We start from the raw sequence: 26,296 nt of genomic DNA on the forward strand, positions 1-26,296 counted from the left end.
ACAACTCCCATTCCTGCAGCTGGGAGTTGTGTGCGGTTCTGTAGAGGGAATAAAACTGTGATAAATGCTGCGCTGTGACCCACCTGAGTCACTGAGCATCCTTATGATGCTGAAAACAAAAATGCCACACATTCTTCAAAACCTCAAAGCACCAGGTTTAAATAGAGGGTTTCAGCAAACCTTCTTAAAATGGCTGAAATGTTATTGAGCTTTTGTGTAACAGCTCCAGGCTGTCACACCTGAGCTTGGTCCTCACTGAGCACATCATGGCTAGGAATAAACACGCAGAACTCAGCTATTTGCTTCTTGCAGTGCACAGTACCTGCACTGCAACAGCACAAAGGAAGCCAGATCCTCACCCAGCATGAAGCAGCCTCTGAAAGCACCATTCCACTGCGGGCAGAAGCGGTTTCACACACATTCAGCAAACATCAAACTTCTAGGATAATTCCTACAGAAATAGTATGAATTTTTCATTTTAATTGACTTTTATCACTTAATCTGTCACAAGATAATGTAAAATTCCAGGCCTCGCTCACTGACTTCTGGTACTTCCCAAACCTGCCCCAACAAAGCATTTTGTTGCTTCTCAGCGCCTTCTAAAAGGGGATTCATCTCACTGAGCTAAAAGGGCCTTGGAGACTTGCATAACCTGAAAATGGGTCATGGCTCCTTGTAGTGCAACGCTTTCCTCTTCTCAATCACAGCCTGCACCACGCAGGTGTGGAGGGAGCACACTATCCTGCCAAAAAACAGTGGTGAGCTGATGAAAGCAGAGCCGGGAGCTCAGTGGCAGCTGACCTTGCATCAGTATCACTGCTACCACACAGCAAAAGAACAGACCTGCTTCAGGGAAAGCATGAGTTCAAAGAGAACCATCCTGCTAATTATTTCTATTTGCTTTATGGTAGGATTTGCAATCTTCATGCTTAATGTGCCAAGCAGCCCACAAACTTGTCAAGATTATTTCTCTTCCAAAGCACTGACAGAACAAGCACAAAAGCAGATAAAACAGAGATGGAGGAGCTCAAGTACCAGTGAGCTCCTGTGGGTCATCACCTTGCTGCTCTAACACATCACAGCAGAAAAGCAACCTGAGGCCACGCATGGAGGGAGACACTGCCCAAGTACATCTGAGGGCTCCCTGAACACAGATGGAGAAAGGTATATGAAAAGGCTGCATGAAAAGCTGCCTGTCAGAAATCATGCAGCTTCTTTTTACACTGGCAGCTAATGTCTCCTTCCTGTGCAACATTAATTCCTAAAATAATCAATGCCATTTTCCACAGTCTCACATGTGTTTTCTTTCTCCAGCAGGCAATGAACAGATCTGTGGTTTCCTGAAACCTCTCATGGTGATCCCTTTTCAAGGCTGAGTGCAGCAGGGGAATTGTCCTTCTCAGGCTGAAGCTGCAAAATTCACATTCAGTAGCAACTCATTACACATAATCCATTTATATGTTGGCGAAGCATAAATGCAATGAAGTAACACGATTGCTCAACTGTGAAAACATAATTGATAATAAATCACTGCACCAAATGACTAAAATAACGAAATGTCCCACACTTAGAAAGAATGGATTTGAATGTTATAACAAGAAACACAAGTGGGTGAGTAGAAAGTTCACACACTAACAGTAATGCCAGAGAGGAAAAAACCTCCACTGACTCACTGGAAGGCTGAAGATACACTTAAAAAAATACAGTTTCTCATCAGATACCCTGTAAGTTGATATGCTTTCAGTAAATATCATTTGGTGCACACTATGCATTAGCATCCCTTAGCTCTCCCTGGCTTACTAATGGCCATACATGGTCATACACACCTCCCTGGAGTAACAACCTAAACCTTAGGCTTACTCTGGTGTTGCTGTTGGTTTTGCCAGGATTGCAGCTGCTAATCCAGGTATTTGCACTTGGCTGGTGCACTCCCAATGCTGACAGACTGGGCTGCAGCCTGCTCAGCCTCTCTGCATATCTGCTCCAAAACTGCCACCCATGTTTAGCTTTGGTTTCCCTTCTGAAATGTTGCAACACTCTTCACTGTGTTTGGAATGGGAAAAATATGATCCCACTCAGAGGGAGAAACTGTTTGCAGCAACACTGAGTCACTCCTTGCAACGGGATCACTGGACCCGCTGAAGCGGAAGGGAGTAAGAAAAGCATCTAATATACATACAGAAGGTCACAGACAACTCAGACTTCTATGCACCAGCTTTCAGAGAGAGAGAGATTCTGCACCTACCATTTGCAGACAATAATGGAGTAAGTTAATTGACTTGGATGACAGCACAGAGTACACTCCCTGACAGCCTGGAAGACACCAGCTTGGGGAGCACAGATGATACACCGGATGGTGGGGCCACACCTCAGAAGGGCCTTGACAGGCTGGGGAGAAAAATGGGCTGACAGGAACTTCATAAAGCTCAAACACAAACACAAGGTCCTGCACCTGCAATGGAATATCCCTATGCAATAGTACAGGCTGGAGGCCAACTGGCTACAAAACAGCTCTGCAGAGTAACACCTGACTCCAATTCCATATTTACAGTGACATATGGATGCAACTCCATAGAGCCGGCCACAGGATCTGCAGACACTGTTTCATACAGAAAACCTAACACACACCCACACCTAGGAGCAAAACCAGTGACCATAACCAAAAGTTTGATCACGTTTCCCTTGTTCTGTGCAAACCGTATCCTGGGCTGCATTAAAAGAAGCATGACCAGAAGGTCAAGGGAGGGGATCCTGCTCCTCTACCTCTGCTCTCGTGAGACCTCACTTGGAGTACTGTGTGCATTTCTGGTGTTCTCAACATAAGAGGGACAAGGAGCTGTTGGAGCGAGCCTAAAGGAGCGCCACAGGGATGATCAGGGGACTGGAGCACCTCCTGTATGAAGATGGGCTCAGAAAGTTGGGGCTGTTCAGCCTGGAGAAGGCTGCGTGGAGACCTCATAGCAGCCTTCCAGTATCTGAAGGGGGCTTATAAGGATGCTGGGGAGGGACTCTTCATTAGGGACTGGAGTACTAGGACAAGGGATAATGGGTTTTAACAGGGGGAGCTCAGGTTAGATATATGGAAGAAGTTCTTTACTGTGAGGGTGGTGAGGCACTGGAACAGGTTGCCCAAGGAAGTGGTGAATGCTTCATCCCTGGCAGTGTTCACAGCCAGGCTGGTCAGAGCCTTGAGCAACATGGCCTACTGTGAACTGTCCCTGTCCACAGCAGGGGGGTTGGAACTAGATGATCTTAAGGTCCTTTCCAACCCAAACCATTGCCTGATTCTATGAAACATTAATTACACTGCAACTTCTAGCCCAAGGAGACACTTCTTCAATGACATTTACTCTGAGCTCTAATTTCCTTTGAAAGAGGAGACTACCTCATGGCTCAGAGGTACCGTAAAGTATGATTCCTTAGAGTTTATAGGCTGGCTGTGCTCCTGACAGTAAAAACTGGTATAAAGTTCTAATGGCTGTCATTAAATTTTACACTACTAGAGCTTATTTCATGTTGTTATAATCAGGATCCGCTATACTATTCCTGAATTTAGGAACACAAAAGCTTTTGTTCTTATCATACTGCATTTAGGAGTTGTAAAACTAGCATCACCACTCTAAATAAGTCATAGGTTACCCACTTAATTATTGAAAATAGATGCACAAAGGAGACAGCTGCTGAGTTTTAGATCTCTATTTGACTATTTGCTGAGCATCATTTACAGGCATTATATTAAGCTGCAAAATGCTTTGAACTTTAACAGCAGCATGCCTAACTGTGGAGTTGTATAATTAGGTGGCAATATCAGTTTTTACAAGTCAGCTGAGCAAATGCAAAACTGCTACCATCACACAAGACATACACTCCAAGGGAGCTTGGAATTCCTTGTACAGGAAGAATCCTTCATCTCCTAATTCGGAATCTGGGTTCCATGGATTCAGGACCTTTTCATTAGGGCCAGAGCCAGAATTTGGGGCACTGAAAAAAAATCCAGTTCCTATCATGGTGGCCACCACTACCTTACTAATCCACTGCCAGGTTGGAAGCTAAAGCCATTAATTAGTCAGACTTCTGGTGGAGCTAACTGGATTTCCTCATTATCAAAATTTACACCAAAAGAATAGCTGTGAAATGAGAAAGATTTCTTCATCTCACATGTCTGTGCAACTCCTTCCATCACACTTAGAGTGTGTCAGACTTAGTGGGGAGAAAAAGTAATCCTTAAATACAACCGTGAAAACACTTTCAAATGAAGCATTGTATTATCAGCTCTCATTTGTAGCTATATACAATAAATTACCTTTTATTGCAAGACTGTCATGCTCTAGATAATAGAACTTTTTGCCTGGGTAAACACTAGTTTGTACACAAACACTCCTTGCTTGTAACTTCTTCCTAGAGCCTACTGTTCTTTTTAATATTGAAAAACTAAATATGATGTTATATAAATATGAAAACATTGATGTTATGTATTACAGACAATTAAAAGTGTCTGGTGGGCTTATGCAGAATCTTCTAGGAAGACAAAAGGGGAAAACAAACAAACAAACAAATAGGTTTTGGAAGAAACCCCTCCAGATATGGTGATTTCTATTCAAGCTGTGTGTATCCAACTACTGTTCAAAATGCAAACTGCAATTTTGTTATATGGTGTGAAAGACTCAGTATTTACCTGCTGAGGAATTCACGTTCCTATAAATTCTCTGAGAAAACATTTTTTTCTATTAACCCAATACAGAAATTTTGTTCTCCCACGAGTTCTTTGTTACTCTATTTTCTTTCAGATAATGTTGTTTTCTTTTCATTTGTTCTGTTGTAACGAAGCATGAACGCAGCACATGAACTGTCTACAGTTTCATCTAAAAATCTACGGCTCTCCAAAACTCTAAAATATAAAAGCCTCAAGCTTTCATGTAATTTTCCAGTACTTTTATTTTAAGTATGTTAAGATTTATGCTTCTTATTGCAGAGGAAAAGTACATTTCTCCATACTCATATGGATTATAAAAAAATAAAGCTTCAGGAAAATGCTATCTTTTACTAAATGTTTTGTACAACATACCCACTAAATTACAGTGCTTTTTCATATTTCACTAAAGAAGGTTACTGAACATGAGGGACTGCCAAAAATATCCCAGATCAACAGAGAGCTGATAAAACTCTCAAAACAATTACCCTATTTTTTTTTTTTAATATATCCTCTGGGTATTTTATAACACAAGTCAATAGGATTTTTGCCAGCCAATACTTGCACACATGCTCTGACCTTCTGTTTCACTTGTTTTGCCTTTCCCTTGCAACAGTCATTAACTAGGATTGAACCGTCACAGGGTTTTTGTTGTTTTTCAGCTACTGTTGAAACAAGCAGAGCTGAAGAAGTCCTTAACTGGCCAGGAATACTGTCTTGCACATAACTGACCAAGAAATCCTCATATGCTATTTAATGACTGAATGAAAGGTATTACATTCTATTACAGACTTAAGAGCTTTTAATGACTCTACACCAAGTAACAGCATTAACTTTGTTCTGAAGGAGTATCTGCTGAAATTATCTGTTGAAATTTTAATAGGATGGAAAATTACAACATTTGTCATAAATATGCACACTGTCAAGCCCATGAGGCAAACCCTAGATTTTAGAAAACTATGAAAATACTTTGGATTTATGGCCCTCTCCCTAAAAAGGAAGTAAGCTATCAACTGGGAAAACTAATAGATTCATCCCAAATTTAACACATAGCAAGCCAGGAAATAATATAACTAAATGGCTACATTTCCCACAGAAACATGTAACTGGGCCAAGCCGCACAAATACATTAAGATGTATCTTTAAATACAGTACTTGGTACAAAATACTACATTCCAGTATGGTTAACACATAATAGTTATGCTTCTCTTAATAAATCATTAAAACTTCCAGCTATTGCCCCGAAGCCATGTAATTGTTTCGTTTGGTGTTAAATTATTATGCATAGAGGATTTAATGCAATGTGACAATACTAATAGTTTTCTGCAGAATCTTATTAAAGCCTATCATAAACAATGGAAAGAATAAGGTGGCTGGAAAGATGTCTGCTGGCTAAAGCAGGATTTCCTTGCAGTGCTCAGCCTCCTGAGGGAAGAAAAAGGTTTTCTGTTTTGTCCTTTTCCAGAAGGCTCCATCAGATTAGAGAACCAAGAAGCCTGCCTGATCAAAAGTAGCTTTACTTCAAATATCTGCCATTCCCTGTTTTGTGCTTCTACGTTCTACTACAATGCTACGCATATTACCTCTTTTTTCCTTTTTCCTGACTGCTATACTTCATATAGATTGCTAATTCCCACACCCATGAAGAAAGTTACTACTAGTTCATGTAGCACAGACTACCAAGAACTTAAACCTACAGCACAGCTTACTCAATGTCTTTCCCCTTAGCGCATTTTTAATAACGTAAAGGAGTACACACTGGCGAAGCCATTGGCACAAAGTTTGTCACTGTGATTAAAAAAAAAAAAATTATTATTGAAAAAAAAGAATATTCTGCATTATTGACCATCCAAAAGGAATGGGCAGATTATACATACCCTTGCAATTGACTTCTAGAGATCTATTGAAGGTCTGAGCACTCAAAAGGAAAAGTGCCTCTCACTGAGAAACTAAACTAAGATGCACACTTTCAAACGTGCAGATCTAAACAAAGACTAAAGAAACACAGCACTTGGTCCTCAGAACAGCTGCAGAGGATGCTGAAACCAATCAGGTATGAGAACGGCAGCATCCTCAGGTCTCTCTTCCCGCACTAAGAATGTCCCATGAAGGGGCCCAGGGCCATGCAGAGACAAAGATATCAGAGCTAGTAGAACTTGAAAATCATCCGCAAATCAAAATGGGTAATATATACCTAAAAATAGATTTTTCTCAAACTCCTTGAAAAAAAATACAACAGTGACAGAAAAAAGTCAAATTATAAACATGTGCCAGTACTTGAAGCTGTTCTTATAATTGTATTGACACAACTCATACCATCCTAATGCTCTGGAGAAAATCCAAGCCTTTAATTTTAGAGGTTAAACACTAAATGATGGCAATAACTCTTTGGTTGCCTCAGTACATTGTGTTTTCAGAGAAAACTAACATATTCTTGCTCTGATATACTTGAAAGAAAAAAAAAGGTTTATTCTGCCCCACAAAATAAATACAGGGTCTACTACAAAGTTTGTTTCAGTCTTGCAAATATGGAACACTCTGGCTTACCTCCAGCAAACTATTTAAGTTCATACTTCAGTAGGTGCTTAAATGCTTTGCTGGATCAAGACCTCACAGTATCAAGCTCAAAGCGTCATCACCTTTACATGGAATATTTTGTAACTCTTTCTTCTACTGAACATTCAGCTAGCAGTAGCATGGATTTCTCCAAAGCACTTGGGGAAACAGTAAAAAAGATTTCTGACAGCAGAGACAACTGGGGGCTTTGAAAATTAAAAAAAATAAATAAATAAAATAAAAAAATAAAAATCAAGCAGCTTTATTGGGTCCTACTGGTATTTCACCAAAATTACGAGTGCAAGGAGCTACTCCTTAAAAATCAAATACTTGTTACTGCTCTCATGGCTGTGTAAGCACTATAAAATACCTCTGAATTCAACAACACTTGTACATGGGTATTTAAGAAGTGAAGCTTTCTCTTTTGCTCGCAGTGTATGCCTAATGATAAAATGTAATACAGTATTTTGGAATTCACCTGAGACATTAAAACCGATTAAAAATTATAATCATATTGGGGATACAAAAGTCAAACTGCATTCTGGTAGTACCTGTGGCAGAGTACATTTTTATAGAGATGCAGGGAGACAAAGAAGTGTTGCACACGACTGGATAAGTTTCTTGTAATTCATTATTCATCACAAACAGCTGAACCACAACTCCAGAACACTACATCCATGGCCATAGGAATTCGCATCCTCGTGTTTCATATCTCTATTCCCAGATATTTAAAGTAGAAATATAAAGTATGAACTGTAGGATGTGACTGTACTACAAAGACAGCTCATTACTATGCTCACACTACCTTGAATAAAGAAAGGGCATGCCCTACATCTAAACTTCCTTCAGGGATTTCTGATAGGCCCAACAGCAAATCTTGTCCCAGCAGCCAACAGAAATCAAGATATCAAAGACTTCTACTTTTTACAAATATGAAGGAGTTTAAACATACATAGAAATGTGTTACATTTAAGGATACATAAGATATAAGATATAAGATACATAAGATATTTAAGATATTTAAGATACATAAGATATTTATTAAATGTTTCCTAATTTTTAAAAACATTCATACAACTTAAAACCATGAAAAATAAAAACTGAGCCCCATTTCATTTTCAGAGCCCAGACTTACGTAGGAAATCGCATTTGTGTAACAAAAAACTCCAGGCCATCTGAAGGACACCAGGAAGCTCAAGGGCCTGTTTCCCAAGAAGCAGAACATGCTTTTTTTCTACCAACAGATCTCTAAATTATACCAAATTAAACAAATGCATGAAAGTACAGCAGGAGTGTTTATATTCATGAAGAACACTCCTATCTCACTAATATTTATGAACTCTTTATTTCATTACTTGTAATTTCTCAGGCAAACAGGAGCAACAAGATCACAGTAGATTATTTTAGGAAGACAGATGAACTGAGTTATAAAAGGATACGGCAGATAAAGAGGAACAGAAGAGAAATATGTTTGCAATGCAACTTGCCAGGGAAGTAGGGATTGGAGTGTGTCCCCATATGTGTACTTCCCACATGGTGATGTTCTGTGAGCGGCTGGTGGAATATTAAGTCAGCTTCACGCATGTTAATGGGTCGCACGCAGAGCTACGTAAAGCATTACTATAACACCTATCTTCTAATGTGGAGTGAGCATTTCACAGCTGAGCGTGACTCAAAGCATAGAGAAGTCCAGCCAGGCAATCAGCTGAGACCACTACAGTCAACTCTACAGCTGCCAGCATCAACAAGAATGAACCCAGTCCATCAAAACTCCCCATATGCTTATAAAGAAAAAGAAACCAATTCACATCATGGAACGCAAGGTCTGCTGCTACCACTCTGAATCAATGAACAGCCACAGCTGTTGAGCACAGTTCTGGCAAAGGTTCAGAAGTGGCAGCTTAGTTTTATTTAGAAAGGAAGCTCAAATAGTGTGAGCCATGTATTCTGGGATCAAGAAAGCCCTCACAAGCACTGGTACATCTAGGAACATTTGAGCAATGACAGAACCCCCTGCTGATGTAGGAGTTTCAGCAGGCAGTCAAGACACCTCACAGAGACAATCCAAGATGTTTGTCTGTCAGCAAAAACTCACCAACTGATCAACCAGAGGTTCTGCTTTCAAATTAATGGTGTTAGAGACTCATTCTTAACTATGCAGACAAGGATTTCCACTGATTGAATTAGGTATATTCTTTTGTACCACTTAGTGTGATGGCTCCTAACTTAAGTCAACTTGTATGAATAAGGACTGCTAAAGACCCTAGGTATATGTCAAAATGTATCTAAACAATATAGCAGCCTCTGCTTAGGAAACCACATAGAAGAAAAAAAGAAGGCACAGAACCCAAAAACATGACAAACAGGGTTACTGGGTGCCAAGTGCCTTCTTTTCTTCAGGAAGGACCTACACATGAAAGAAAAAATTCTGAAGAGTGTGATTAGCTGAACAACCTGTATAATCCTTCTTAGTCTAAACAAAAGATTCTGCCATCTGGGGGTATTGGCACCACAGACATTATTCAGAAGAGAAGGGCACACCATTTTGACAAAGCTGATGACTGCTTTCCATAAAGACCTGCCATACAACCATGTGGGTGTTGCAGCATTCCTGTAAATTCCTTGAACCTTTGCAATTCTTTTTGCAAAAAAAAAACCAAACCAAACCAAACCTTAAACAAAACAGATGCAAGTGTAACACACAAGTAATCAAAGGTCTTGTCAGACCTGTGAGATTCTGCGTATGTGCTTTAGGAACTCTTCATCTCTCAAGTAAGCAGCAAAAGAAGCAGCAACACCTCATGCTCTAAGAGAAGATCTACAGCTGATAACGTAAGATGAAGTGTCTGGCCTTAAACAGGCCACCTGTGAAAAACAGGACAATGTGCAAGTCATAATCCTGCAGTTTATGAAAGTCAACAACAGCATCTAGTGAACTATGATTTATGGTGCAATTTGTTATTTGCTATATCTGTCAGGGAAAAAAACCCACTACCACCAAACAGCCAAAACCAAAAATCAAACCCCACCTCCCTTCTTTGACAGCAAGATTCTGAATTTACCCCGTATGATTTCTATGCTCTAATATATTTCTTATATGTAATTTTTGCCATAATTTAGGGTTTGGTTATATTAATGTAGTAATGGAAACATCAGATATTAAATTACAGCTCTGATACGCCTTAGAGTTGCTCTGCAAGAAGCCTGCGCCAGAAAGTGAATTCTAAGTAGGTTCAGGAATGCTGGGCACTTGCTGTTACTTAGTCAACACTCAAAATCCGGTACCCAGCTGATCCAGCCAGTACACGATCTGGCAGCCTTTTAAATTAACACTATTAACAAAATCCAGTCAAAGTATGTGTAAATATAGACTGTATAATCTAGACTTACAGAGAAGTCTGCATAGGGAGAATGAGGCTGTCTCTTCCTCTGAACAAGCATGCTCTCTTGAAGTCCTTAACATATTTCGGTATATTTTCCTTTCAGTATGGAATGGACAGTTTGACTCTGACACTCCAAAGGTCTCGAGTCTCTCGTTAAAAAAAAGTCCTTGAGCTGCTGATACTGCTTGTTTCAGGTCTGCATTCCAGACTTTCTGCTCTCAGCAAGAGCTACTTACTAGCAACTCCTACAGCTTTTGATGCCCTCGGAGAAGTGAGGAACAAATTGGTACAGATTGAACCACACATTCAAGCTGCTAATTCGCCAGTCATTAAGGGGGGTAGCTGGAAACCTAAATACTTGACTGAATTTGGGTTAAACTCACTTGTCCTTGGCCACACAGTAAACAAGTGGTAACTCTGAAATTAGAATGCCAGGGTCACAGATCTCTTTGCCCTCTAGAACAAGGTCTTCGTAAGTATTCCATATGTATTTCTGAAGAGGCAAAGCAAGTGAAAGTTATGTTTATGGGTTACAAATTGCGAGTTGTCAAGTACTGCAAAATCACTGAACTTTAGTTTAAGAATGTAATTTCAGATTTTGTCAGAGAACAAAATTAAGCAGTGAGTACACAATCTGTGCAAGAAAGATATTTTTGTTGGAGACAGTCTGTTAGAAAAGTGAAATGAAGAGTGTTTATACCCATCTTCCATGTTCAAACTGATATGATCAGACGTTTCAAATTTTGAGTGACACCACTTAAAATCTGCAAAATTATACTGATTACCTGCTGATGTATGCAGTCATGGATTGCTCTAGTTCCTAAATATCTGTAACCTTACAAAACAGAAAATACTAACAAAAAAATCCTGCATTTGGTCCAAATATACAATTATTGGTTAGCAGAATGTTGAACGGTTTGTTCAAGATCACATGAGATAGTTCTGACCCCAGTTAGGAATTGAATAAACCACACTTTGTCCAGCTGAACACTTCTGTCGCAAACCAAAACTTCATAAAACACTCTATCAAAGCTACCTAAAACTGTACCCAAAGCAAGGAACAGGTAATAGCTCATTTTATACATACACAAGCTTGACACTGCAATTACAGAATTCACCTTTTTTTCCCCCCATTTTTTCAATAACAGATCCTAACTGAATAAACTCTGCTAAAAAGAAATTTAAAGAAAACCACAGGGTACTACAACACCCAGTTGTGGCCCTGATGCAGCAGAAGTAGCTTTCCACAGGAGCATTAACAAAGTTGAGAACCTCCATAATGATCATAAATTACATCACATGCAGGTACAGTGAAGCAACATTTCAAAATCCATCAGTAACCAAAGTGTTAAATACAATAAATACAATATTCACGTAAATATACTTGCTTTCTTGGGCTGTTTGGGAGATCAATGGACAATCAGCAGAAACAACAGCAGTATTTTACAAGCTATTCCCTCGTTCAGTCACTTTTACCCTTTCTCTTTGGTCACTTCTAGCTTTTTTCCTTTTTTCCTCTTAAATGTAGCTCCTCCAGAGCTCCACAACAGAACTATGCTAAGCCAGAATCTGCAAAATTGATGTCTTAGCAATAAATATGACACACAACAACAACATGCCATTAAACCTGCTGGTACGTGTCAAAGGTTCCATGCAAGTCGGAAGGTACAAGGATCAGCAAGTTTCCCCTTTGCCTCATAAATACAAGCGAGGGAAAACAAGAATAAACAAACAAACAGAAAGAGATAGAAAATGAAGATACAAGCAAAACAGTGAAATAACTCAGGAGCTCCAGCAGGCTGAGCTGGAATGCTACTTCCTATTAAGCTGACTATAATTTTGCTTTAAAAGAATAGAATTAATCAACAGCTATTATATGCATGCACATGTACACACACACGCACCCTTTACCACCTCAAGAGCCCAAGAGGTATTAGAGACCTGGATGCTTTTGAAAGCCCCACCAAGTGCTTATCTAGATCTCTAGGCATGTAAATACCTCTTAAGAGTCTAGCTCAAGAGACTCATCAGAGAAGCACACAAGACTCAATGCTGCCAAAATACAAGCTCTGTTTAATTTCAGATTCTAGTCATAAACAGCTGACAGCAGCTAAACTAACTACTACGGCATTATTATTGCTTAATGCCTTCTTTTCAAGCAGTATTTCGTCCTTGTGTTTCTTCTAGCACAGCAAAGGCTTCCCTTATTTATTTTCATAAATAATGGCTGGATAGGCAGTGGGTATTTTCTTAATCCTCTTTCACGGACACCCTCTTGTTGTGGGGAAAAGAGCTTGCGTGCCCTTGTGCGGTTGGGAGCTATGCTGGTGGTGGCACATGTCTCCAGCAGGGTCTCCCATGCCAGATAGGTTGCAACTGAAGGGTCAGACAAAGCGTGTCCTTGGGCAGGATGGGCACCATCCTAAGCAACCATCCTGGAGGGCAACCATCCTAGAAGGACAACTCTAACTTCAAACCTGGGCAGATGGAGCTCATTTAGGCCATCTGTCTAAGAGAAGGATACTCTAATCAAACCTACGAACTGAGGACTTCGCTGTCACCATCCTAGCTCGCTAGGCCCTGGCAGATAAACCTCAGGTGTAAAGAGTGGGTTCAGTTCCGCACACACTGTGCCTCACCTAAAAAATCCACTGCGCAGGCCCGAAGGGTTTACCCACACTTGCAAAGCCCTGTAGCGACAGGCAAGGGACAAAACAGCAGGTGATAAGGTGCACTGGAAGCTGCAGACCTAACCCTGCATGCAGGCGGTTCAGGACATTGGTTGCTCCGCTGTCTCCTTTGATAACTCACGCAGAATTAGTCTCAAGGAGAAAAGACAACATAGAAAGAATTGCACCTTGCCTATACTACCCAAGGAGACCTTTCACTGTGCTTTTTGCAGCCGGATTTGCCTACCCCACACTGGCCTCTTTAGTCACCAGCGCACTTGTAGCAAGCATGAGTAAAACCCTTCCCAAATCTTCGTTCACGAAGTCAAGCCACAATGATGATTTTCTTAATCTATGCAGCCACAGTGTAGAATTATCTATATCCCTTAGGGCACAAATACAGTTTAGGACATCTCTGTATGGTCTACAATTATCACATAGAAAACACTTCGGTAATTACCAATATCTGAAGTATTGGTTGCCTACAGTGTTACTTATGCATGTCTGAACCCATCACTCGTAAACTATCATGCATATGGGAAAGGTCCATAGCATTAATACATTTCAAATAGCATTAAGAATTCTGACAATCAGCAGTTTTCCACAAAGTAAGTATTTTTCCACAAAAATAAGCTATAAATATAGCAAGTTGAAAACTCTAGAAAGAAGGCAGGCTTGCACAACAGAGCTCAGGTCAATGGCTCCTGGCTTGGAAGCACTCTGCCAGTGTAAATGAACAAACACACTTTTGCGAAGAAACAGAATTATTATTTGTGAAGCAATGGCAATCCTACCTACCCAAAAGGCACATAATTAAAAACTATAAACAGAAGTTTTCCACAGCATTCTTTTATGTAACGGATTGAGTAATTTCTTCTGGGTGTCCCCAACCTCCCTCCTTTTGTTATCTCTCAAATCCCAGTCCTTTGTGCTCATAAAATTAGTTCAAGTTGGCACTTCTCTCACCTCTACCACTAGTGCCAGCATTTGCAAACATGAAGTTTTGAAAGAAACCATGGCAGACATTATTATTTTTTTAAAGGATAGTGTATTTAATGCTTCATAATCATTTAATTTGAAATCCTATTAAAAACATTAGCACTTCAGGTTTATGTATTTTGTGAACCTGTAAGTATTTAGTTCTACTTTCAATAGAGGTTTGCTGCAATTTCTTCTTCCAGCTTGAGGATCCCAGTTTCAGGGCCTTTGGCAAGAGGTAGCCCATAGGTGTAACCAATCCATCCTCCAACAGCCAACACAGTTCTGATACTGGAAAGCAGGAAGAGGAATGAAACATGTGCCTGGCAAGAAGGGATGCAGCAATTCCCTAGGCAGCCAATGCCAGCTGCATTCCCAAAGCCCTAGGGATAATTAAAAGCTCCCAGTGCAAGGCTTAAGCATACACACTGCTTGTCTTCCTGGGAAGGAGAGAGAAAAACTGATGCTCCTCTGTAGCATCAAGGTTAAATCAATACCACAAGTTCAAATACCAGGGACAAAGTCTGGTCTTTGTTACAGTATCATCATATTCATGAAATTGAGAAATATAAGAGTTTGGCTCAGTGCTCAAAAACTAGAACAAGAAGCAGGGAAGGGGAGAGCAAGAAAATCACTTTACCACTGACAACTATTGTATTACACACAGCTCTGTGCCAGGGGCAGGCAGCTCCATTAAGGCACTAAACTCCAGCATCAGGTTTTCCTGGCAGTCCCATTTGCAGGCTTACCTCACACTAGAGTACAGAAGGGCAGAGATGTCATTTTCTCTCATCTCTTGAGTATTTCTAGTAAGCTTGATGGGTTTTCTTTCACACAAACATTCAGCCAGCCAAGCATCCTAAGACAGGTTTTCTTCCCATCCACTAATCACTGGTACCTCTGCATTGCTTTTCAATTCACTCAATTCAATTACTACTACTTCCATTTACTTTTTCTCCTAGTTGCTCCCCCCTCCTTATCTCTTATCTGTGCCTTAAGTTTCTTTCCGTTTCCTTTATTTTCTTCTGACACACACTTCCCTCCATCCATGCTGCAAACCCTGCTCAAAACCTGAGCAAATAACCCACACACAGAGGGGGAAAAAAGAAAAAGGCCGAAATAAAAAAGAGCAGCAGCTTTTGTGCTGGCAGTCAGCAGCAGCTGCCAGCAAGGAGCTCAGAGTTCCTTAGGGGGAAAGAAAATAGGGGCAATTTCTTCCATTTTCTTCCAAACTTCCATATTAATTTTCTTCCATGAATAGCTCTTCAAATGGGTGGTTTCATGAACCAGATTCCAGGATATTGTGGTTTTAGATTTAAATCCCTCTAGAGTCTATTTTCCATTGATGCTAAAGCACCCCTCACACGCAAAATATTGACACTGCTGAGCCATAGAAATTCCCAAAGAAAATAACATTTTTCTACTCAAGTCAGTGGGACAGGGATGGAATAAAGAGGCAACAGTGTAAAATACAAATTTTGGCACTGATCACAGTGAGGTATTTGGTCTTATCACCATACAGTTATCATCTCCATCTTACATTGTGCAAAAATAAAATCACCAGCAGAGCTAAGGCCAAATGACCCATCGTGGCACTCAAGCAATACTCCCTGCTGCAAAAATCCTGGCTTCAGATGCACATCAGAGAACTGCTTCTAAGTTTGGATGTGAGGTAAAAGGACTTCACTGCAGCTTCAGACCAAGACTCAAACCCAAGCCTAAATGAAGGAAGCTGGCTTTCCCCCTTGTAGACAGACGAGGAAAGCCTACTCACTGCCTCTGCATAGGACTTTTGGTTTTATATGGTTTGTATTTTCTATCAACCTTACAAAAACAACTAAAGATTAAAGACAGTGCAGTGAGGTATGTTTTTATTTTCTGAGGCTGCTTCCATTTTGGTTTGGGATGCACATGCATTCACAGGGAACTGAAAGCAAACTGAGTATTGCTCGGCTACCAGTCTATAAGCAAAATGGGTCAATTGCTATTTCTAAACTTCTTTTAAAGTTCTTTCTTCAGTATCTTCTTCCTACATAGTGTACTGCCACTGAAAACCTACCAATATTGTCTCCTATAGCTGCACACAGGCCACAATCAGTACCACTAATGAAGATGACACACAAGTGCAGGAAAGTAAGTGCCTTGTTGTTGTCATGCTGTTGCTGTTACATGGTTTCTAATATTTCCAAACTCTGTCTCTTTGGGGACAGCAGATTGCCCGTTGCTCATTTCTTCCTTAGAGCTATGTTCAAGTTTAGTCAGCCAAATGTGCCTTTGTAACTTTGGAAATTCTACACATTCTACAGCAGCATCTTTGCCAGAAAAAATATTGCTCTTACTACAATTTCCTTGACATACTGTAACTAGAGAGGAACTGAACTAACTCATCAGAACCTATTATTACAGGCCATACAGATATCAGTTTCCATCTGTACACACATCTTTCATTCCCATGCATACAAGTCCTGGATAAGCTATACATTTACCAGCAGAATATGCTTAACTGCTACCTCAACTAGCCTGGAGGGAAGGGGTTGATTCCACCTAAGAAAGGTAACAAACAAAGGAAGTGTCACCTGAAGGATCACCTGAAGAGATTTAAAAGTGCAGTAGGGAGTAGGCAGGAAAAGAAGGCTTTTCTTCTTCACTGTGTTTATGTTCTGCATTCGACAGTACCTTCAAGTAGCCCAATTGTTTTCCCACTAGTGTGATACAAATGTTCCACTGCTAACCTGAGTATGAATAGAAAATTTATTGTTCATTTCCTTTTTTAAATTACAATGAATGTACATAAATCCAAGGAAACCAGGGAAGCTGGAATATATAGATTTTTTTAATAGCTCTTTTGTATCTATTCATGCTGACAGAAACGAAACTCATTTAGAGCACACTTAATTGCATTTAAGTCTATTTTTAATGTGAGTTCACCGTATTTGAGTAAGGTAACCCAAGTTCAAACAGCACAGAAGATAAAGTAACCTTGCTTTTACCTCTAAGCTCTTCCCCACCTCACAATTTGATATAGAATGATACAGCCTTGTCAAACTGAAATAATGGCACCCACTGACATAATGCCGTGCCCATTAGACATCTCTAGTTTCATATTTTAAGATTGACAGTCACACAGTGAGATCCTGCTGTGCTCTGCACTGAGGAATGAAGTTTTCTCACCATTTAAAGACAAAGTGATTGCTTAAAAAAGGAAATCCTATTGACAGGACCCTCACCAAGTTTCTTATCTAGTTTTATGAATGAGGGCCTCCTGGAGTTGTTCCAAATGCACTTGTACCCCCCTTTCCTTTATCATCACTATATGTTGGTCCTATGAAACAATTCATAAATGAAGTCTTTTAAAGATAAAATTTACCAGCAAAACGTCTAATCATGATGCTAGCTCCAGTGTTAAGCCCAGTTCAAAGGGACAAAGAATTGTCCAGCTATGGTTCTATTTTGCTGCATAAGTCTCAGGAAAAAAGATGTATTTCCACAGCTATAAGCAGTGCCTTGATAAATTGTCCAGGGAATTTATACTTAGGCAGGAAATGAAACATTTTAGAATGACCAGTTACCTTTTCCATGTACAGATGATGAAAATAATTTGCCCAGTCTTCCATCTTAAATATGCTCACCCCCAAATCAGCCTCTCCCTGCCCCTTTCCCCCCCTCCCCTACTAGTCTCTATTTTCTGTTCCCAGCAAGAGCTGCATATACTTTTGCTCTTTTCAGTACTCTGCTCAGGAGGCATTATCGGTACACTCATGTTCTTTTATCAAAGTACAAGACTGGTTTATCCTGTTAGTTTATATAGTCTCTAACTCAAGGTTGAAAGAATGGGGAGTTCTAGGACAGAAACACTGCAGCAAACATCAGGGAAGATCATGTACTTGCTGTTATTTTGAGAAACAGATAATAATGAAAGGAGGGGGGGGAATGGGGGAACCAGCTAGGAAGAGATCCAACTACCCTTGCTTTCAAGGAGAGTTTGCTTTAAAAGCTACTTTCTATCAACTTTGTTTTCTATCAGGAACATATGCACTGTTCATGATTCTGTCTCATTAAATTCGACCTTCTACCTCTGAATTGCAAAATCACTTTCCCATGGACACTTGAACTTAAGAACACAACAGATAAGTGTCACCAGTTATATTAACTGTGAACAGCTACTTGCCGAGGGGCTTACAAAGTGCTGCAATGCCAGGTTCAGAAAATGCAATACTGTGAGCTCTAAATCATCTGAAGGTATAAAGGTCTCCAATTAGAAATCTGCCATTTAGACAAAATGTCATCAGCGTGTATTAAAGCCTTCAATTTTTAAACAGGACTTGAGTCTCTTCCTGCCTCCAGATCTGTTGGCAGCAGAACACTTTTTGATTTAAGCTCCAGGTGAGACTCTACAGCTCTAACAAGGTAAGGTTACTTGACAAATGCACAAACTAGAAGCATACAGAATGTAGAACTCTACTTGTCCTGGGTTTAGCAGTGGCAGTCATTTTTCTCTTTCTTGGTAGCTGGTGCAGGGCTGTGTTTTGACTTTCAGCTGGGAACAGAGCTGAAAAACACTGATGTTTTGGTTTGGCCAAGGACTTTGTGAGCCTCATGCTCTGCCAGGGAGGAGAGGAAGCCGGGAGGAAGCAGAGACAGGACACCTGACCCAAACTGACCAAAGAGGTATTCCATACCATAGCACGTCATGCCCAGGATGTAACTGGGAGGTCCCCGGAAGGGGCTAGGTGGACTGCAGGGTTGGAGGAGGTATCGGTCGGTGCTTGGTCAGGCTGGGGGGCAAGTTATTGGTCGCCTGGTGATGGGGTGTTGTATTCTTTTCCCTTGTTATTTCCTTTATCATTACTATTATTGGTGGTAGCAGTAGTGATTTGTGTTATACCTTAGTTACTAAACTGTTCTTATCTCAACCCGTGGGAGTTGCATTTCTTTTTGATTCTCCTCTCCGTTCCCCCAGGAGTAGGGGGAGGGCAAGAAGGGGGGAAGTGGGTAACAAGCTGTCTGGCTGTGGGTTAAACCACGACACTACTCTAGTAGGAAAGTTTAAAGGAACACATCCCACCACTTCTAAAACCTGAAAGGCTAGAGTCCTTTCTCTTACAATGCACACACTAGTTGTTAGAGATAATTTTCTTTACTAAGTTTCTTTGACAGAAAATATTAAGCAATCAGTAGCCATATTCAGATACTTTTGGCAAGACCCTCAACTGTAGTTGCAAAAGCGCTGTCTTTTCTTTCTTTCTTTCCCATAACATATAGCAGCTTTCTCAGCTTCCTAATTACACACATTTTCTTTATTCTTTTTAACCACAGAGAGCTTAAACACTGACTGCTGAATAACGTCAAAACAAATGTGTGTTGTATGTTTAAAGGAAAATAGAGCAGCTGTCACAAAGCAGAAGCTTGATTCCAGCAACAGAGAGCTAGCACCACATCTCAACTGCAGAGGGGCCTGGCGTTTGCTATTCCAAGCCATTCTGGCAAAGGAGCTGAACTCCAACAAAGAACAATTCAAACACAATTCTTCTCCCACTGCTCCCCCACAATCTCTTACAAATGAGCTGGATCACCCAATGATTAATGGAGCTTGTTATTAACTTACCCAGATAATCTGCTGGCCTTTTACCTTTGGCTCCTATAGGCTCTTAAACCAGCTGAATTTGGGCATAGTCACTGCTCTTAGAGCTACAGTTCTGAGATATACAGTGAGCTGAAGCCTTTCCTTTGACATGGTGATCCACCATCTCAAATGCTTTAAACCTGAATTCTGTATTAGCTTTGACATCCTTCCCAGGTACCTAGGTAGGCTTTCTCAGTGTACCCCAGTAACACCACAATTGTTGCTTCATATGCTTGACAATGCCAGTGGGATGAAAAAGCAAGCAATGCAGGCTTCACATAGGCATTTCTAAACCACAGTGCTTTTATTCTCAGTGCCCTTTGTCAGCTACTGGACTTTGGAGGCAGCAAAACCACTGAGAAGTACATTCCAGGAAGTGAGTCCATCCCATTACAAACTCAGTTTTTCAAGATCTTTAAATGCCTCCTACTCCTCCTTGCCAGTAAAACCAACTTAGTTGTTGCAAAATGCAGCTCCCTTCCACAGTACAAAATCCTATCCCTAAAGAGGGGCTTCATGTCCATACCATTACAAATCACAAAGCTGCAGAAACTATAACTCATGCTTTTTCAAAACTTGTTCCAAATCTCTGCACTGAAAGGTTTCAGATTGTCCTTTGATGACTTCTAGCTATGGTCCTTCCAAGTAGAACTACATGACCTTTTCCTACTCACCTGAAATGTTCAGACAGAACATAAGCAATTGTTCTTGACAAGCCCAAATAAATACAGCTCTTAGGCCAGTATTTCTGTATTACAAAATAGCCATTCCAGTTTGATAACCATAGTTTGTCTTCATTCACATATAAAAGACCAGTAAAAAGGGACAGTAAAATACCGGACCCATAGATAATAGAGACATATTATACAAATCAAACAGATCATTAGCGTGAGATGGAGTATACACCAGTACTCAGCATGGTGTCTATGAGTTTAAATATATACAGATATTAAAGAAAAACAGTATCATGGACAAAGGACAGTCTTGTCCATATATGAATAAAGTACAAGACTCCAGACTCTATAATGTGATTTTGCATTTCTATAGAGAGTGACTCATTTCGCACCAGGCGGTGACACGTCACAGTATTACTGAGCACTTTAGTCAAACTTCTCTGCTAAAGCTATTCTTTAGCACATGCACTGTACAACAAAAACTACTTTGTATTGCAAAACCTTGAACACTTTCCTGACAAACCTCCACTGTTTCCCAAAGAACTCAACACTGATGCCTACACATGCATTTATAAATTAGTAAACTGAAAGTAATCATTATTGTACACATCTCAAAAAGGAAAACGTCTTTGTAAAATTTCAAATGGAATAAACTAACTGATCTAAATTTTTAGATGCAGACACATTATTTGCTCTGCAAACCTACTTAAAATTCTATGTAATAAACTGTGAAACTCAAGCCTGTCCACTTCTCAGAAGATACAAGTGCTTTTAATGAGAAAACCTGATTACGCTGAAGTCTCTGGCAAAAAGTCAATCGAATTCACTGATGTGATATTTCATGTAGCCAAAACATGAAGCCATAAATCTCAACACAGACAAAAATCACTCTTTTACTTCAGTATTTAATTTTGCAAGTTTAAAATACTATTCCCTAATCTGTTAAAAATCATCTTGTTTGTGGAAGTGATCGTATCTTAAAACCAGAAGTTAATATCCTTCCTAAGTTTTCCAGTTTCAGAGTCCTCACTCAGTTCCAATTTTCTGTTAAAACAAACAAACAAACAAATAAATAAATAAATAAATAAATAAAATTCTGCATTTCTTTGAAAAGTAAAATTTGGAGATTTTTATTCCAAACTATGATCTGTTTGGTACTTGACATGTGTGTCATGAGCACTGCAGACAAGCAGTGGTGGTGAGTACATCACACAGCGGCATTCCTTCTGCAGAGTGACAAAGGATGAGCAGTGAGACTCGGTGCTGGGTACGTCCCGTGCCAGAACCATTTCCTGCCTCAGTGAAGGCATCTTGTTTCAGGTATAACTGGGCAACGTATCATCCCCTCCTCTGCATGGAGGGGAGCTAGAGCTGTGAATGACAAGTTACACGCAGAGTGAGTTCCACTGGCTGTTATCACATTAACACTCCTTCCCCCTCCACAAGCTCCCAGTGCAAAAATTCACTTGGCAGAAATACAATCCTGATTTGGCCTTAAAACAATCCCTCTTTCTGAAGTTGTTCTCTGTGCTTGTAAGGAAGGTCCAGCTTCCTTTTGATATTCTCATATATGCCCACTGCGAAGATGAGAAAGAATGATTATGCTATAAAACAACAGCCTTAAAATCAGAGATTTAAATAACCCCCTTTACATGCTGCCTTTCCAAGTAATATGAGGACCTCTTATATTATCTTCTTTCTTACTCCAGCTCCTGTGTGATTTAAGATGTTGCTGTATCGGACATCTCTCATGACTGAATTTAAATACTGCTTTTACAGATGCTAACAAATAATTGTCAAAGTGGTCCCTTATGCCATTCTGGTTTGCCCAAAGAGAACTAGGAGAACATGAAAACTTGTATCACATTTATTCTTTTCTGGTTAGCTTGCCTCTTGCTACCTCTAACATCCTTTTACAACTTCATCCTATCTTTTATTGCTGCTCTATACCATTTGTCACACTAGTACTTACTCTAATTGACCAGAACTTCCATCCCCCGATACTCCTCACAGCTGAAATCAGGCACTCTCCTCCAATAACTTTGTTTCCCCCACCTCCTTCAACAGCATTCTCAGTTTTCCACTGAAGTCAGTCTGAAGACTCTCAGATGTCACTGTGTAAGTACTATCACCCAAAGGATTTGTAGGTTACGTGCCTTGAGGTGCTGCTTTGACCAGGAACATTCCTTTTACCTACATCCAGGTTTACCACTCATTCACTCTGTTTGGACTAGAGGCTTGCTGGAATACGGATAGATCTTTTTGTCTCCTTTGTTTGCCCTCACATGTTTATTATCATAAACACAACAGTCACCACTAAACCCAGGGGGAACTGGTAGCAGAGATCTCTCATTGGCTAATCATTCAGAACACCAGTGAGATACAAATCTCTTATAAAGCACAGGTTATTCTATGCTGAATGTGAACAAAACATTCTAGTATTCATTAAGGTATTTTTCCACAGCTGCTTAGCCTTCTCCGAAACCTTTTCATCCCTGTTGAGACATTCCCACCACTTCCCTAGCAATGGTACTAGCTCTTGTGTGACTATGCTGTGAGCTGCTTCAGTGAGTTAATCCACCTGAAAGCTAATCACACATTTGAGCTGGGTTAATTTTCAGATGAATAAGCTGCCTCTATCAGCTTAGTGTGTGATCACACAAGCACCCAGAGCTGACTCAAGGAAGTGGGCAGGACCCTACTCAGAGGGCAGAGTGAGGGTACGATGGCCTAGATTTAGGGTGATCCAAGTTGCTATGCAACTGCATCCTCTGCCTGATGGCATCCAGCTGTTAAAGCTGATTGCATAAATATAGTACTTTATACTGCCTTGTCCATTCAATACCTCTTCATTTCTGTCCGCTTCACATTACATCTAGCAATTGTCACTTGGCTGACTGAAAATCTGTGCTTTATCTTATTCTAAAAGATGTTGGCATATAGTCAGTCACAGTTCTGGAAGAGTGCACTACTCTGATTTATAGCTTCCAAGAAGAATCTATTGCACTTCACCTCCCCAGAACATTATCTGACTAGTTCCTCACTCTTTTTTTCAGGCTAAACTACCCTTGCTTACTCAGAAAGATAGTTCCACTGGCTCTCATAAAAGCTAATGTTAAATACATCACTGATCACAGCCCAGGCCTGAGCTCTGGAGGGTTTAGCCAGCCTTCAGCACATGAACAGTCCCAGACATATAACTGTGCAAGCTGCTCAAGGCTTCATGGAACCAAAGCCCACTGTTATTACCCTGTAGCTGTCTCCTGTATGAAGTCTGACTTGGTTAGAGCTCTTACAGAATAGCCAGTCACAGTATTTTTCTGTTAAAGGAACACATGCTAGTGTTGTGACTTCTTTTACATCATTTGAAATAAAAAATAACCAACTCCTAGTTCTACAAATAAGAGCTCAATCAACACATAAATCATAGCTTGCATGTGCCAAAGAGGCAATTGAAATCCTTAAAACATTTTAATATTTTTTCTTCTTGAAAACACTTAACAGCACTGTATAACTCATGACTATCCAGTTGCCTTCCTGCATTTTCCATGACCAGAGACTTCTGGTTATTAGATGGTTTTATTGAAAACCCATTTAAACAAAAATCAGCTATGGTCTAAAACTGAAGTTCAACTGTTTGTCTGTTTGTGTTTGTGAGGGTTTTTCATTTGTTTTTTAAGTCTGACTACACTGGGCCTCCTCATCAGGACAGCAAGCACCTACCACCTCCTGCTAACTTTATGCCTTAAGCACATCCTCAATGCCCCCACTTTTAAGATCACTTATTCACAACTGTTGTAAGAGAATCCTGTTAAAGTGAGGGCTAGGAAAAGGTCAGGTCTTTTTATTCAGTTTTTGGGCTAATCTAATTCTGATTTATATGAAGTCAGAATATACTTATCTTCACTGAAGTCAGACCTATCTTATTATACGTTCAACTCCATAGCAGAATATTTGAGCTTTAAAAACTACCTGGCAAATACTTTAGAGCACCAATACAGGCCAAACACAGGAGAAATAACATGAACAAGACAAGGGCAATTTAAATAGTTATTTACAGCTTTAAGGTCAAAGCTTATGTATTTGGGTTCAATATTCTTAAATTTGTTTAAGCTCAAGAGCTGCTAAAACTGAAAGATATACTGCAAATAATTAGGAGTACCATTTCTAGTTTTTAAAAGCTACTATACAACTATGTATCTATCTAAAGTAAAAACTTCCATGGCAGTGCCATAGTTTAGTGACAGCTTTAGTGACTCAATTACCAGTGAAAAATGTAGCCAAGACCATCCACTACTGAGACCCAGGTGAGTCGTACACAGGAGGAAGCAGAACAAGGCTGTGAGCCTGTTCTGTATATAGCCTGACATGCTGACAGCCAAAATCATAAATTTTGGTTGATTTGGTTTAGAATTAACTTCTCCCCACGTTATCATACTACTGCTCATCACTACTTCAGCATAATATCTATCAGCAAGCCTACCCTGCATGCATATAGAGTGATAATCAGTTTATTGCTTCTTCAGAAACTCCTTTCCACCAGGCAGTAATTGTTACAGAAACCCATTCCCACCTAATCAAGTTAGAGATTTGTCCTTCAGCATTATTAAACTACTGCTTACATTTTTCAGTACTTACACTAGCCTTGCAGATTTTAAGTCACTATAAAATGGAATGAAAACTCTTTCTCGTACCCTTTTTACTGCACATTATTTTGATTTAAGTGGCATCATTCCACCTTTTCTGAGCACATTGTGAAACACCCACAGTATTTTGCCACTCTCGGGCAGTCCCTGCTACTTGCTACTGAAGACAATCTACCTGTTCCTGCTGTATATGGATTGCACACTTTCCCTTTGAACCAGCAAGGGTTTTTTGTCTTCCCTGCTTGAGAGGTTTCTTGTTTTGATTGGGTTTTAAGGCATTTTAGTCAACAGTATTCTCCAGCCTTTAAGTTCACATTCAGCATAGGACTTCTATGAAGTAAGGTACCTCCAGTTTCCAGGTCTACTACAAATGCAACTGACTTTAATGGTGTTACAGTCTCATTACTCAGTGTTTTTATAAAAATCCAACAGCTCTGGAGCACTGCTGACTGGGCTGGATTCATGCAAGGCCCTTAGCAACAATACCCATGGGAAAACCAGAAGGACTTAAGATCTCCTCCTTTCTTTGCTAATGCAACCTGTGCTCACCATGAGTTGCAAAACCTAAACAGAGCAAACAAGTCTCAAGCACTCTTGTGTATCTGGAAGCTTTTCATAACCCATGCTCCTTTCATTGACTTAACAGAAAAAGAAAAAACCCAAGTATGAGTGAAAAACACAACCCAACAGCAACCCAAGTTTCATCGCTGTGTTCACTGTGACGAATCTGGAGAGGAAGTCACTGTGTATTTTTGCCTTTCTTCATAACTCTATTTCACAATATACTAGTGGTTTTAGGCAGCAACAATTGTAACACATAATACCACAAACTAAAATGCAGTTGTGGATAACAGGGCTTCCCACTTCTAAGACAGACATGCACTGTCCTGACCCTCCACGAGGTACAATTCTCTTCAGTGCTAGCAGCACCACTGACTATCCATGGGGAAAGAAAAGAAGTTCCCTCAGCATGTGCACAGAATTGTCTGCATTTCATTGTTATCAGAGAATCACAGCATGGTTTGGGTTGGAGGGGACCTTAAAGCTCATTCAGTTCCAAATCCCTGCCATAGGCAG

The 26,296-nt window shown here is 40.2% G+C and overlaps 1 protein-coding gene across 1 annotated transcript in view; it reads right to left on the bottom strand.

Annotated features, from left to right (window-relative positions):
* Positions 1–26,296, bottom strand: part of SH3GL3 (SH3 domain containing GRB2 like 3, endophilin A3) — a 50,278-nt gene that overhangs the window by 15,252 nt on the left and 8,730 nt on the right. The window lies entirely within an intron of this gene.

This window comes from Neopsephotus bourkii, unplaced genomic scaffold (assembly GCF_033783945.1).
Source record: "Neopsephotus bourkii isolate Nb327-2 ecotype Australia unplaced genomic scaffold, CSIRO-AGI_Nbou_v1 NB_318, whole genome shotgun sequence".
NCBI lineage: Eukaryota > Metazoa > Chordata > Aves > Psittaciformes > Psittacidae > Neopsephotus > Neopsephotus bourkii.